This window comes from Marmota marmota, unplaced genomic scaffold (assembly GCF_001458135.2).
Source record: "Marmota marmota marmota unplaced genomic scaffold, marMar, whole genome shotgun sequence".
NCBI lineage: Eukaryota > Metazoa > Chordata > Mammalia > Rodentia > Sciuridae > Marmota > Marmota marmota.
The window spans coordinates 45,281,213-45,287,212 of record NW_025999977.1 but is presented as its reverse complement, the minus strand read 5'-3'; the positions used below and the strand labels follow the sequence as shown (position 1 = coordinate 45,287,212).

General features: G+C 35.9%; 1 protein-coding gene across 1 annotated transcript in view; it reads left to right on the top strand.

Annotated features, from left to right (window-relative positions):
- Positions 1 to 339: 339 nt before the first annotated feature.
- Tdrd15 (tudor domain containing 15) overlaps positions 340 to 6,000 on the top strand; it is a 57,012-nt gene continuing 51,351 nt past the window's right edge. The window contains exon 1 of the mRNA XM_048804956.1: positions 340 to 2,175. The gene's annotated coding sequence lies outside the window, so the exon portion shown is untranslated. The remainder of the gene's footprint in view (positions 2,176 to 6,000) is intronic.

The window sequence follows — 6,000 nt, the reverse complement described above, 5'->3', positions numbered from 1 at the left end:
CCCTTAATGCTTATAATATACTCCACTTTTTATTTTATGTCTTTTCTAATTTTTTTTTTAAAGATTGAACCCAGGACTTTGAGCATGCGAGGCAGGCAGTTTACCAATGAGCTATATCCCCAGCCCTTTTTATGTTATTCTGAGTTAGCATCTCACCAGGTTGCCCAGAATGGCCTCAAACTTGTGATCTTCCTGCCTCAGCCTCTCCACTCACTGAAATTACAGGTATGCATCACCACATTTGGCACTATTTCCTAATTTGTATCATTTCATTAAAAATTTGTTTAACACCCATTAAATTTATTTCATGGTCCACTAAATAAGTGGCTATTTGTTTGGGAAACATTGTCTTACCTTTGGGATTATATTACAGTTGATAAGGAATTCTACTCTGCTTTCAATTTTCTCTAAAAAACTATTTATTAATTTACATAATATTCAGAGTGAATCCTTACAATAGTTCTAGAGTGAGTTTTACCAGGTCTCAAAGCTAACAAATGGTGACACTTGAAGCCATAACTCGTCTCAAGATTCCAAATCTAAGGCTATTCCTACTTCACAATGCTGCCTGTCTAGCCTCCCTGACATGCGTTACTGGTGGTGCCAAAAGGGCCAGGAATGTACCTGTTACCGTGATGGGTACCTGAACTTGGTCAATGAATATATGATAAACAGAATGGAATAGCAAATTTGATCTAAAACCATGTCTTGATTTTGACACGATGTTTGGGACTTCTTTGTGCTAATCAAAAAATGTTTTATAATAATACTTTCTTCCTATTTTATGAGCCCTTGGTAGATGGGTTGACATTGGGAAACTTTCCCAAGCTTTTCAGGAATTCTTCAGTGAATATAGAAGAGGTGGTGACAGCTGGATACTATTTGGTCCCTGCCTGTGATTGAGGTTTTACCAGAGCTCAAAGACAAGAGTTTCAGAAAGGCTAATAAAAGCACCAAACAGGAAGGTTTTTGATTCTTTCTAGTTTTCCCAAACCACTAGTTTTCTTAAGGCTGTAATATCTAGGCATGGTTTCTTCTAAGCATATATTTCCATTCTTGTTATCTCAGCCCTCTTCAGCCAAATCCATTGTCACTGGGAAGCACCAATCCCATCTTCCCTAAGGTATATGCATCATGTCTGAGAAGGTAGGATCTGCGCAGCTAAGGCTTAAGACCCCAAAGCCACCAAATAATCCTTTGATGAACAATGAATGAATGCACGGATTAAAAAAACAGAATGTGAATGCATGCTATATCTATATAGGTATTCAAGAGTTTTATATGCACTTTTGTGAGGCTATTTTCCTAGATGATTAGGGGAAATAAAGATGAAAGAAGTTCTTTGGGTACATGGGAAATAAAGGACAAGTGGAAAGAGCAGTTGAGGGGGGAAGAGGGAAGGTAAGAAGAGGAAAGAAAAAATAACCAGAATGAGAGAGAACCATCTGACCGGAATAATGGGGAGATTACCAGCAGCTCTGAAGGTTGATCACCATCTTTGTTAGCTCTAGAATTATCTTTATCTTACTGGGTGCTCTGCATACTTTGGTTGAACTCAAAGTACATATTTCCTATGATGGAAGTTCCCTTGTTTACTTGTTCTTCTTGATCCCATTTTAAAAGCCTGTTTAAGCACCTCAGTATGCTTCTTGCAACTGATATATGGGGAGCCGGGGTAAGGAATGGGGGAAGCCAGGGCTGTGGTGACTTCCAGTTCAGAGGTGGGGGAAGGCTTCCCAGAAAATGAGTCAAATGGAATCTTCTAGGCAGGAGGAAAACAGGAGATGTTGCAATGACAGTGTTCACCTTTCCACCTGATATTAGATAAGGTTTGGGGAGCAGAACTGCATTCTTTCCAAAAGTCGGGTGATTTCCCAATCCATGTTCTGTAATGTCAAATAAAACTAAGGCTCTGGTCCCAAATAAAGTCATCAGCAAACATCTCTTTGCTCTTCTGGGGACTGTGTTCTCTCACAACAGCTTTTTGAATTATCACTTCCTGTTGAAACAAGAGTTTAATCTTTCAATGAAGTATATAGCAATGGAATTGAAGCTGGTGGTTCTGGGGCAGAAGTGAAGGCTGGTGCCACCTGTGTGCCCTGGAGAATCAGTAAGATCAAGAGTGCAGCCTCTGGAGCCAGATTGCCTGCATTTCAGATTGGTTCTGTCACCTAGGTGTGTAAGTTATAAAACCTTTCTATGCTTTCTATGTGAAAATGGAATAAGATGGTCTTATAAGAATAAATAAGTTAACACAAATGATACTCTGAAAACAATGCCTGAACATGGCAGGCATTGGGGGAGTTACTAATAATATAATGATTTAAGAAGAGAAATATTCATTTGCTAAATTCAGAATTTATCTGAGTAGTTTGTTTCTTCATTGTAATGAAGACCAGTGGTTTCAAGAATCCTAGAATGTTAGAATTGAAAGGAACTTTGACTTCTACTGCCACTTACGCCTTTTAGATTTGGGAGGTCCACAGCACATTGTAGGATCACAGAGCAGGAGGATAGTCAGAGGCTACTGTGGGACTTTAGGCTAGTGGAGATAGAGATATGGAGGAGGAGTTTGGCTCTATATCTCTAAAGCAGCTACACCATTTTACATTGCTACCAGCAACAAACAAGGGTTCCCCCTTCTCCAAATGTACATTATCTGCCATTTTAAATTAGAGCCATCCCAGTGGGTATGAAGCGACATCTCCTTGTGGTTTTGACATGTGTTTGTCTGATGGCTAATGATGTTGAACATCTTTCCATGTGCTCACAAGTCATTCCATGTTTTCTTGGAGAAATGTCAGTTCAGATCCCTTATCCATTTTAAAATTGGGTTTGTTGTCTTTTATTATTGGAGTTATTTACCTGTTTATTATTACAACTGAATTACATATTCATACCCAGAACATTCAATTGTGTACATGAGTCCTTTACCACACATAAAGATTTGAAAATATTTTATCTCATTATTTGGTTTTTCTTTTTTCTTTCTTGATGGTATCTTTGGAAGGACACATATTTTTAAAATGTTACGAAGTTAAATTTGTGTATTTTTTTTCACTTGTGATTTTTATTGTCATTTCTAAGATACCACTAAGAAACTAAGGTCACAAAGGTTTACTTCTACATTTTTCCTAAGTGCAACATACTTTTACTTCTCAGATGTCAGTCTGTAATTAATTTTGAGTAAGATTTTTTTTGTATGATATGAGAAAGGGGTTCAATTTCACTTTTTAAACTTTACTTTTCAGAACAGTTTTAGATTAATAGAAAACTCAGAGAATAGTACAAAAAGCTTCATATGCCCTAACATCCAGTTTCTCCTATTCATATGATATATTTCTGGTAATCAATAAATCCACATTTATACATTAATATGAAGCAAAGTTCAGAATTTATCCAGATTTCCTTACATTTTGTGTAGGCCCCCTCTTTCCCCTGTTGGAGGATCCTGTCAAGGATACCAACATTACATTAAGTCATCCTGTCTCCTTCAGCTCCTCCTGGCTATGACAGTTTCCCAGACATCTCTTGCTTTTGATGACTTTGACATCTTTGAGAATTGGTCAGATATGCTCTAAATTTAAAAGTAATATGCACCCTGGAATTTAACTGATGTTCTCTTCATGATTAGGCTGTGACCAGAATGGAGTTGTATATTTTTTAAAGGAAAAACCATAGATGAGAAGTGACCTTTTCATCACCTTATACCATAGTATCAATTTGACTTAGTATGGTTGATGTTTACCTTGATCACCTAGATGAGATAATATTTGTTGGTTTTCTCTATGGTAGAGTTATTCTTTGTTTCTTCCCCTTTCCACGTTGTGTCTTCAGGAGAAAGTGTTCATATGCCTGAGGGAGTGTGGCAGAACCTCTTTGAAGGATGAAGTATCTGTGTAATTTATCTAGAAATTTCTGCATGGGAGATATATCTCTTCTTCCTTATTTATTTATTTGATCAATTACTTATTTAAGTAAGTGTGGATTCATGGAAAATTGTCCTATACTTTGAATTATAATCCAATATTACTTTCTTTTGTGGTTTTGGTTTGTTCCAACTTTGGACACTGGGAAATTTACTGAGTTGTATCCTATGTGCCTCAGACACACCCTCTCACTCTGTGTGTGTATGTGGTTTGTGTGTGTGTGTGTATGTGTGTGCATGCACATGTGTGTGTTTAGTTCTTATCCCAGTCCCAGAATCAGTCATTTCTCCAAGGAATCCTGGGTTCCTAATATTGTAGAATGGTATCAGAAACCCTCGCACACATACAAATACTTTTATATGCAATATCTGCATCTATATTAAGCTAAACATGAGTTATGCTGTCTTCAGCCCTATCCATTACCACATAGATCATTCTATTTTCTTCCCCTTGCTTGTTGTAAATCCCTGCCCCCTGCAATGGAAAACCTGGCTCCCACTGTCCTTCATCCATTTAATCAATTGTGCAACTCCAATATGCAGCAATACCAAGACAGTTAACTTGTATTCGCATTGGAAAAAATTATCAACTAGAATATAGAGCTTATGCACAATTTCTTTAGCTTTTAGTTTTACAGACTCCACTCATATCTAAAGTACTGAGGTCAGCACCATTTCCTCTTTCCCTTCAATGAGGTTGTTTGATACATTTTTAAATGTAACATTGTTCATTCTGTTCTGGGATTCCCCTGATCTCCTAAGTGATTTTTAAATATTTGCATAAATGAAGATTTGCTCTTTGTGCTATAAAATTCAATAGGTTTTGGTAAATACATAGTATCATATATACACAATTAAACTATCATGCAAAATAGTTTCACTTATTCAAAACTTCCTCTTCTCTCTCAAAATTCCTGGCAATGTTTGATCTTTTAAACGTCTCTATTGTGCATTTTCTAGAATGTCATGCAATTAAAATCATATAATTCCATATATATGATAACATTTTGGATTGACTTATTTCATTTAGCAATATACATTTAAGATCCATATATTCCTTGTGTGGCTTACTAGCTCTGTTTGAGTAATGTTGCACTGTGTGGATATATCACAGTTTGTTTATATATTCATCTATTGCCAGATATCTTACTTTCTTTTACTTATTGGAAATTTTAAATATACTTGCTAAAAATATTTGCATGAAGGTTTTTTACGGACACATTTTCAAGACATTTGATTAATACATAGGAATACCATTGCTAGCTTTTGTGTCTAGTTTTTAAAGTTTTCCAAAGTGGCCTTACAATTTTATATTCCTACCAGCAATGAATGTGAGTTTCTTTTGCTTTGCATCATTGCTAGTAATTGGTATTGTCAGTGATTTGGAGATTCTAATAGGTGTGTAGTAGTTCATTAATATTATAATTTGCAATTCTTTAAGTATAATGTTGAGCACTTTTTCATATCCTAATTTGTCATATGTTTATGTCTGTCTATATCTATCTACCTACTTTGGTGAAGTGTCTGTTTAGATATTTTGCCCAATCCTATTGATTTTATTAGTGCTTTATAGTTATACATAATGGTTAGATTCATTTTGACATAATCATACATGCAAATTTATTCCATTTCAGTCCCTGGTGCCCACCTATTCCCTTCCCTCCTCTCTCCCCTTATTCTCCTTCATCTATTCTACTGGTCTTCTTTTCATTCATTTTTAAATTTACTTTTTAATTGGTTCTTTGTAGATATACATAAAGGTGGAACTCACTGTGGTATATCTGTATTCACACATAGAGTAATTTTGTCAAATTCATTCAGTATTTTCTTCCCTTTCCTATCCTTCTTTCCTCCCTCTCAATCTCTTTTTAATCTACTGATCTTCCCTTTCTCTGTATGACATTTGATCTCCCCCTTTTTTCCCTTTGCTTTAAATTCAACATAAGAGAGAGAACATTTGACTCTTGATTTTCTGCATCTGGCTTATTTACTTAGCCTGATGTTCTCAATTCCATCCATTTACCTGCAAATGCCATATATTTATTCTTCTTTATGGCTGAGTAAAATTCCAT